The following is a 9394-nucleotide window of genomic DNA, read 5'->3' as shown; positions in this document are numbered from 1 at the left end:
AACTAATAGTGATAAAGTACCAGTTAATTAAGTGACTTCCTTTTAAAGTGACTGCTACTTATTCATATGTTGCATATACTGTACAGTGGTATCATTTTATTAGGGAGTGTAGTCATTTATTCTCTTCTTGAAACTCAATAGAAGAGCATAAAGTGTTATACTTCAGGTTTTATTAGGGATATTTAGTCTCTGTATTCATTCCCCAATTAACAGCTGTTTCAAGTATTTATTCATTTTATTTATTAAATTGTAGTTGTATTATGAAGTGTCCAAAATGCTTTTCACCAATGTTATCTATTTTTAAATAATACTCCTGTAAAATATGCAAGGAGAAAAAAGGACAAAAAGGATTAAGAATATTCATGCTTTCTTTGTTCTGTCGAGAACTTATATAGGAGTAAAATATTTTAACCTTTCAGTGTCCATAGAATCATGAAAATTGATCTCTGTGTGTGTCTGTCTATATGAAAATATCAGGGTCTGCCTCTATTCAATATACACCAAAGAAGGAAGAATATAAAAGAAATCTTAAATCGCCAAATAATTTCATTTTGCAAAAAAACCCCTACAATTCATGGTAGATAGTTAACAACCTGGAGTTGTGAGTTCATATACATTCACTAAATCTTCCTTTGTATTTCAGAAAAGTGGGATAATTTTTTTATATATCCTCTATCTCTGTTACATGAGTAAGATATCTTCTGACCTCAGTGCCCCAGCCTACTCTTCTGGTGGCAAATGAGGAGTGCAGCAAGCAGCCAATTGCTTTTACATTCAGAGTTCTAGGGATAAGCTTAAGAGTCACTGGAATTTCTACTACTGATGTTGAGGAACTCTCTTGATATTCATTTTCTCATTTTATAATCAGATTTAATTAGATCACTGAAGAGTTACTTATTAAGCAGATATTGCAGTAAGTTACGGAAATGTACCCTCTTCCCAAATAAGAGTACACTTACAAACTTGGAATGAGATAGATAGAGAGATGATAGATAGATAGATAGATAGATAGATAGATAGATAGATAGATAGATAGACAGACAGACAGTAGAGACAGATATAGAGAGACAGACAGAGGCACAAAGATGGATCCAGAGAGAATGAGAGAAACAAGAGGGAGAGAGAGAGAGAGAGAAGCAGTGATGTTTAATGATAATATCTATGTAGTAAACTGAGACAAACCAAGGACAGTTCCCCAAGTTGAGACAAACCCAAGGGCTGTGTTCATTGTTTCATTTTTCTCTGTAGTTTCTTCTCTCCACATACCCTAGCTTTTTTCCCCAAGGTAATAAATCCATATCAACTATATGATTATCTCTAATATTCCTAAACATACCTGATAATAGAGTTACATAGCTAAATTTTTTGTATGTATAGGTTAAAAAGTTAACCTTGCCTCCATTAAAGTATTTAGAAAAGGAACTATGTGAAAGAGCTTAACCATCTGTTCTTTACTAGGATTTTATTTATCCTCTATGAGTTATATCTTAATTAGCTATTTTGTAATCTTGTAACCTACCTCACGAAATTATTGTGAAGAAAGCTTTTTACAAACCTTAACATATCACATAAAATCTTATAATTATTTTCTTCCTCTGTGGTTATGTTGTGATGAGATCACCCCATTCATTAGCTTTAATGCAAAATTTCTCTAACTTTATTTGTAACAAACCACTATATTTTCTGATTGATACTGGATCTCCTGCCTATATCCATGATAAATCTAATCTATGTGTCATGTTCCACAGTTGTAAAGGATTTCAAGGCTTCTGGACAATCCAAGTACTTAATACTAGGGTCTAAAAGCATGTGACATATTTTCTTCTAACACAATGAGAAGAGCCAATGTGGTGCCTTCAAAGCATGCTGGATTTGTAGTTAAAGGGCCCAGATTCAAATACATATTCTGTCACTTATATTTTGGACAACACAATTTTGTTTTATGGAACTCAATTTCCTTATTTCTAAAATGAGTGGCCTATAACACATGACATTTGAAGGCCTTTTCAATACTGTATCTATGTATGATCCTATGATCATATAGCTATATATTGTTCTAAGGCTACAAGGCACTCATATAATTACCCTTTGACTTCATGGAATGTGTATGCGTGCACACACACAAACACACATACACACACACGCACACTTACAAACAGTATATATGAATATTAACCTCAGCAAGTTAAATTCACCCTAGAATTAAGTCTTTAGTCCAGGGACTGCCTGTCACACAAGATTTTATACATAGGATACTCCTTAATTTGCAAACAGGAGAGGAAATAAATATTTACATAGAATCTAATAAGTGCCAGGGACAATTCTTTGTTTTTTTTTTTTTTTTTACGAATTTTATTGCACTTAATCCTCACAACAGACTAGTAAGATGCCTACTATGATTATGCTCATTCTATAATTGAAGAAAAGGAGGCAAAAAGGATTTAAATGACTTGCCCCATTGTACCAGAGCTGCTTAGTGCCTGAGGCAAGATTTGAACCCAGATTTTTCTGACTCCAGGCCTAGTGCTCCATCCACTCTGCCATTAGATCTGCCTCTATAGCTCTGACAGCTGTGGTGAGGAAAGGTTTCCTTATGTAAAGTAGAACTCTTCCTTACCTCTTTGATTTAATAACATATCTACACTGAGAGCAAATGTTACTCAAGGTTTTTTTTTTTTTAACTTTCCTATTATAGCCCAAATCTTCAGAAGTATTATAAACTTGCCTTCAGGACTTGCTTGCTTCAAGTGTTATAAAAATACCATATCGCTCTTTCTAGCAAGTCCAGAGCCAGACCATGAGAGATGGGGCTAGTGATTTGTGGTCAGAGGAAGGGTGCTGGCTCCTTCTTCCATGCTCACATGAAGCACAGGAAAGGGGTGGCCAAGCTCTAGGCGGTCGACTTCGCCAAGATGCATAGCTACATTAAAGGTATCTTAAAGGACATTATCCATGACCCAGGCTGAGGGGCTCCTCTTGCAAAAGTAACTTTTCAGGATCCTTACTGATTTAAAAAGAAGACAGACTTGTTCATTGCTGCTGAAGGTGTCCATACTGGCCAGTTTGTTTACTGTGGTAAGAAAGCTCAGCTCAATATTGGCAATGTCCTTCCAGTTGGCACTATGCCTGAAGGGACCATAGTGTGTTGCCTTGAAGAAAAGCCTGGTGATCGGGGTAAGCTTGCCCATGCATCTGCAAACTATGCCACAGTGAAATCACTGAATCCCCCAATCCTGAAACCAAGAAAACATGAGTGAAGCTACCTTGAGGCTCTAAGAAAGTGATATCCTCTGAAAACAGAGCTGTGGTTGGTTGGTGGTGTTGCTGGAGGAGAGCATACCCATCCTTAAGGCAGGTCTTGCCTATCACAAATACAAGGCCAAGAGAAACTGCTGCACTCGTGTCCTGGGTGTGGCCATGAATCCTGTGGAACATCCCTTCGGAGGAGGTAATCACCAGCATTTTGGAAAACTATTCACCATTAGAAGAGACGCCCCCACTGGATGAAACGTCGGTCTTATTGCTGCCTGGGCTACTGGTCAAACCCGGGGTGCCAAGATTGTATAGGAGAAGGAGAACTAAAGTACAGAATCCTGCCAATAAAAATTATTTTGGAAATTGTAAAAAAATACCGTATCCCTTGGAACTGACAGGAAAAATTAGCAATAATTACTCAGTGTCTTGAGCGATGGAGTATCCTGATGTATTCCAGCCCAAGTAATTAAGGGGAGGAAAGGAGAAGATAGTTGAGGTGTTTTGCCAAAGTCTAGAGAAGTAGATATACTTCTTTGGGAAATAGATTCCCTTCCCTGAGTGATTCTGGGTGGTTGAATGATTCTGATTTTCTTATATCCCTGGATAGAAGCTGATGTCTTAAGGAAAGGAAATATAGCCTTCTTTCAATCAGTTTATCTACCAAACATTTGTATAGCACCTACTATGTGGCAGGCAGTGTGCTAGGCACTGGGGATACAAATTTGAAAGTGAAACAGTGCCTGCTCTCAAGTAGCTTATTATTGCCTACACCTAAGGAATGTCATATGCGTAGAGAAAAAGTAGTAATTGTAATTACAAATAATTGTAATACATTCAAGAGGAGGCTATTCTTTTTTTTTGGAAGGGGGAGGCAGGACAATTGAGTTTTAGTGACTTGTCCAACATCACACAGCCAATAAGTGTTTCTGAGGTCAAATTTGAACTCAGATCCTCCTGACTCCAGGGTCAGTGTTCTATTTACTGCATCATCTAGCTGCCCCAAGGAGTCTATTCTTTGTCCAGTACATAGTTACTTAGGCTTTGAATTCTTCAGGAAAGGAAAATGGTAACTGACCTAGCCAAAAGAGAAATCCATAGGATTTTAGTACTAATGAAAATGTCTCCAATGAGAGAGCTATAGACACCCTAGTTATCCAGATGACTAAGAAAGCATATCAGATAAGCAGAGATGCCAACAGAGGCCAACTTAGCTGACCTTGCTAGTAAAGTGGCCAGCACAGCAGATCAAGCATACTGTTGAAGTTGACCATGCCAAGAGAGTGATTATACCAAAAAGGAAAAAAAAAAACATAGGAATTAGGGAATAGTTCAGGATACTTCCTTGGGAGCTTCTCACAGAGAACTTTGGAATGAAAAAAAATTTTCATTAAAAAACTAATCAGACCCTCTGAGAATAGGAAACACCAATTGTGAGAAGTAAGGCTTAAAACTTTAGATTAGGATAATCTTTTTTAGCAAAATATAAAATGTTAGGTGATTTATCTCTCCTTAAATGAAAGGTTTTTTTTTTTTTCCCCTCAATGGCAAGTGATTTTTTGTTTTGCTTTGTGTGGAGTTGTAAATTGTGAGTTAATACCAGCTAACTGCTTCTCCACTAAACAGTTTTCCCCAGGTCTCATGTCAAGGTCCCAAACCAACAGGCAGAAATATGTCATTCTAATAAGGCAAACAAGACTCTTCATGCCATGGGAGTCTCAGACAGAAATGTTTCTTTCCATTGTTTCCCACCCTAACCTCCACTAAGGGTTTACTTACTTCTGTAGGCAAGTTCACATGAAGAAACACTTCTAAAAATTGAAATCAGCAAGAATTCTGCAATTAATTGTTTCACAGAGTTACCGGGCTACACGTAAGTGACTTTCCCAAGATCACATAATATGTACATATCCAAGGCAGAACTTGAACCAGTTTTTCTTGACTCCAAGACAAGCATTCTGTTCATTATGACTTTTCTGTCTACTGAAAGAGTGATGAGGAGTAAGCGGGAAGAGGTGGCATTGCATTAGAGTAATAATCATGTTAAAAGAAATAGAAATGTAAGACAATTAATGGTTATATTAATAACTTTAATTTTAGGAAATATTCAAAGGATCAGATAAAAATCATTAGCAAATAAAACTATTTACATATAAAATATGAACTCATAGTTTAAGTGTCAAATTTCCAGATATTGAAGGTTAGGGTAAAATGCAGTGAGAGCCCTTCATAATAAAATTTTTTTAGGGAACAAAACTGAGCCACCTGCTTTAAAAGAACCAACCACATCTCATCAAGCTATACAACATGTAATAATGAATGATATGGCATAAAAATCAGGGTATGTAAAATGTATAATAATGAGCTTAGTATAATGAAAATATACTGCATATAATTTATTTGTTGAAAATTCAGAACATCTGGGTTCAAGAATCCCTGACATACACACACACACACACACACACACACATGCATACACACACACAAACACATGGAGAGAGAGTATGTGTGTGTACATAATGTGTATAGATAGAAAATATGTTTATTTTTATGAATATGCATATTTATATATTTCCATACCACAAAAATTATAATTACAAATATCACTTTAAAATATTCAGTTTTATTTTAAGAAATAAACTATCATTTGGAATTAGACAGAACATTCCAGAAGAGAGTAGTATATGTTACAAAATGAAATCTCTGAGAGGGCAAGGAGAAATAGAAAGGACAACTTAGAAAGGTTTTGATTGCTTCCAACAAAAAATTACCAGGTTTACAGTACTGCTGTTATGCTGTTCAATGTTCTCCTGGTTCTGCTCACTTTTCTGAGTTCATAGAAGTCTTCCCAGATTTTTCTGAAAACGTCTTGCTTCTCATTTCTTATAGCATAATATTATTATATCACAATCGTATACTACAGTTTGTTTTGCCATTCCTCAGTTGATAGGCATCCCTTTGATTTTCCAATTCTTTAACACCACAAACAGAACTGCTTCTAAATATTTTTGTACAAACAGGTCCTTTTTCCATTTCCTTGTGTCTTTGGAATATAGACACAGTAGTGCTATTTCTGGGTAAAAAGGCATTCTCAGTTTTATAGCCCTTTGGGTATAGTACTAAATTGTTCTCCAGAATGGTTGGAGCTAAGTCCAGTTTTGCAGAACTCTAATGAGGAATGCTTTTTTTCTATTTTTTTCCTTGATAATACAAATTTGTCTCTTTGTGAGGTCCACCAATTACTCCTGCTTCTACTCCCACAACAAACAGAAGAATAATCCCTTCCCTACATGACAGCATTTCGAATACTTGAACACATCTATCATTTTCCTCCTCCCCCCTTAAGCCCCTAGTCTTATTTTCCTCTAAGCTAAACAATGTTCAGTTACCTCCATCTACCATCAAATATTGTGAATTTATAGCTATAATGAATGTCCCCTTCTGGATTCTCTTTATCTTGTCCTTCTTCATAAGGACATTTTGGTGCCCAGAACCAAACACAACACTCTAGATGAGTTTTAACCAAGGTAGAGGACAGCAAGTGTATTACCTTCCTATTCATGGAAACTATACCACTAATGGTACACTCCAAAATTGCATTAGTTTTTCAGCTGCCATATTACACCAATGAAATTGATGATGATGGAGGGTGGAGCCAAGATGGCAGAGTAAAAGCAGAGCATAAGCTCTCCCCCAAACTCCTTCAAATACTTGTAAAAATGACTCTAAAAGAATTCTAGAGCAGCAGAACCCATAAAATGACAGAGTGAAACAAATTTCTAGCCAAAGACAATCTGGAAGGTGTACAGGAAAGATCTGTTGCACCAGTCTAAGAGAAGAGCACAATCTAACATGGCCTGTGCAGGCATTCACTGGAGTGAGGGCTGGAGCAGGTTTCAGGGAACTGAATCACTGACTTCTATGGTGGTTTCCAGACTTGTCAATTCACAAATGAAAAAGATAACTTGAAAGGTCAGTAGGAAAGGATTATGGGACCTTGGTAAGAGAAGAGTGCAGTCTATATCCAGCCCCAGGGCAGAAAGAGGAGCTTGGTCAGGCCTCAGTCCTGAAGTGGTGGATGCTGTAGACTGCTTCCAGAGTTCTCAGCCCACAGATGATATGGGAATCTAATGGTTGATCATAGGGAGATTGTAAAGATCTTTTTGCTGACACTGAGGTGAGATTCTCTTGCTTTGTCCATTCTTCAACCTGAGTCACAGTACTGGGTGGTGATCCTGGGATGATGAGGAGCACTGGTATGGTGGAGCTTGTGGCATCAGTGGAGAGGGAATCATCCTTATAGTTCCAAGGCAGAAAAGAGTGCTTTTGGTCACTCACAAACCAGAACATAGGCCAGGACAGGAGTAAACATATGTCCTTTAATCATACCACCTTAGAAGAAATGAAAATTTACAGGTCCCTAGAACTACCTCTGAAAACATCTGCATAAAATCCCTAAAGCTTGGGACAGTACACGCCCCCCCCCCCCAGCCTAATCCTACCTTAATAAAGGGTTAAAAAGTTAAGTAATCATCTGAAAAAACAAGCAAACAATGTAAAAAAGCTCAGACTATAGAATCTTACTTTGGTGACAAAAAAGATCAAAACATATAACCAGAAGAAGATAACAAAACCCACTACATCCAAAGCCATCAAGAAAAAAATATGTATTGGTCATGGGTCATGGAAGAAAGAGTTCAAAAAGGATTTTGAAAATCAAGTAAGGGAAGTAGAGGAAAAATTGCGAAAATAAATGATAGTGATGCAAGAAAATAATGAAAAACGAGTCAACAGCTCAATTAAAGAAGACTCAAAAAATACTGAAGAAAATAACACCTTAAAAAGACTAATCTAAATGGCAAACGAGGTCCAAAAAGCCAATGAAGAGAAGCCTTAAAAAGCAAAAAGGACCAAGTGGAATTGGAGGTCCAAAAGCTCACTGAAGAAAATAATTTCTTAAAAACGAAAATGAAGCAAATGGAAGCGAATGACTCTATAATAAATAAATAAATTACAAAACAAAACCAAAAGAATGAAAAAAAAATAGAAGACAATGTGAAATATTTCATTGGAAACATCACTGACATGGAAAATAGATCCAGGGGAGAGAATTTTAAAATATTAGACTACCAGAAAGCCATGATAAAAAAGAGCCTAGACCTCATCTTTCAAGAACTTGATAAGGAAAATTAACCTGATATTTTAGAGCCAGAGGGTAAAATAGAAATTGAAAGAATCCACCAATCACCTCCTGAGAGAGATCCTCAAAGGAAAACTCCTAGGAATATTGTAGCCAAATTCCAGAGTTTGTAGGTCAGGGAGAAAATACTGCAAGCAGCCAGAAAGAAACAATTCATATATTTTGGAAAAGCAATCAGGATATCACAAGATTTAGCAGCTTCCACATTAAGGGATCAGAAGACTTGGAACATGATATTTCAGAGGTCAGAGGAGCTAGGATTAAAACCAAGAGTCACCTACCCAGGAAAATTGAGTATAATATTCAATGAAATAGAGGACTTTCAAGAATTTTTGGTAAAAAGACCAGAACTGAAAAGAAAATTTGACTTTCAAAATTCAAGAATCAAGAGAAACCTGAAAAGGTAAACAGGAAAAAGAAATATTAAGGGGCTTATAAAGTTGAACTGTTTGTATTCTTACATGAAAGATGATATTTGTAACTCATGAGACCTTTCTCAGTATTAGGATGTTTGGAGGGAATATACACAGAGGGCATAGGGTGAATTGAATATGAATGGATGATATCTAAAAAATAAAATTAAGAGGTAAGAGAGGAATATACCGAGGGAAGGAGAAAGGAAAAGATCTAATGTGGTAAATTATCTCACATAAAAGAGGTCAAAAATAAAAGCTTTTTATAGTGAAGGGGAAGAGGAGGAGGTGAGAGGGAATGAGCGAACCTTACTTTCATTGGATTCGACTTGAAGAGGGAATAACATACACACTCAATTGGGTATGGAAGTCTATCTTACCTTACAGCAAGGTAGGGGGAAGGGGATAAGAGAGGAAGGGATGATAAAAGGGAGGGCAAATGTGGGGAGGGAGTGACCCAAGGCAGATGCTTTTTAGGAGGGACATGGCTAAAGCAGAGAATAGAATAAATGAGGGGTGGGATAGGATG

General features: G+C 36.8%; 1 pseudogene; it reads left to right on the top strand.

Moving 5' to 3' along the window:
- Positions 1–2804: 2804 nt before the first annotated feature.
- Positions 2805–3582, top strand: LOC138147730 (large ribosomal subunit protein uL2-like; annotated as a pseudogene).
- The last annotated feature ends 5812 nt before the right edge of the window (positions 3583–9394 follow it).

This window comes from Petaurus breviceps, unplaced genomic scaffold, assembly GCF_028583685.1.
Source record: "Petaurus breviceps papuanus isolate PSGF00001 unplaced genomic scaffold, PetGlider_PUasm1.0 90804, whole genome shotgun sequence".
Classification (NCBI taxonomy): Eukaryota; Metazoa; Chordata; class Mammalia; order Diprotodontia; family Petauridae; genus Petaurus; species Petaurus breviceps.
Note: the sequence above shows the minus strand (reverse complement) of the source record. Positions and strands in the feature narration are given on the sequence as shown.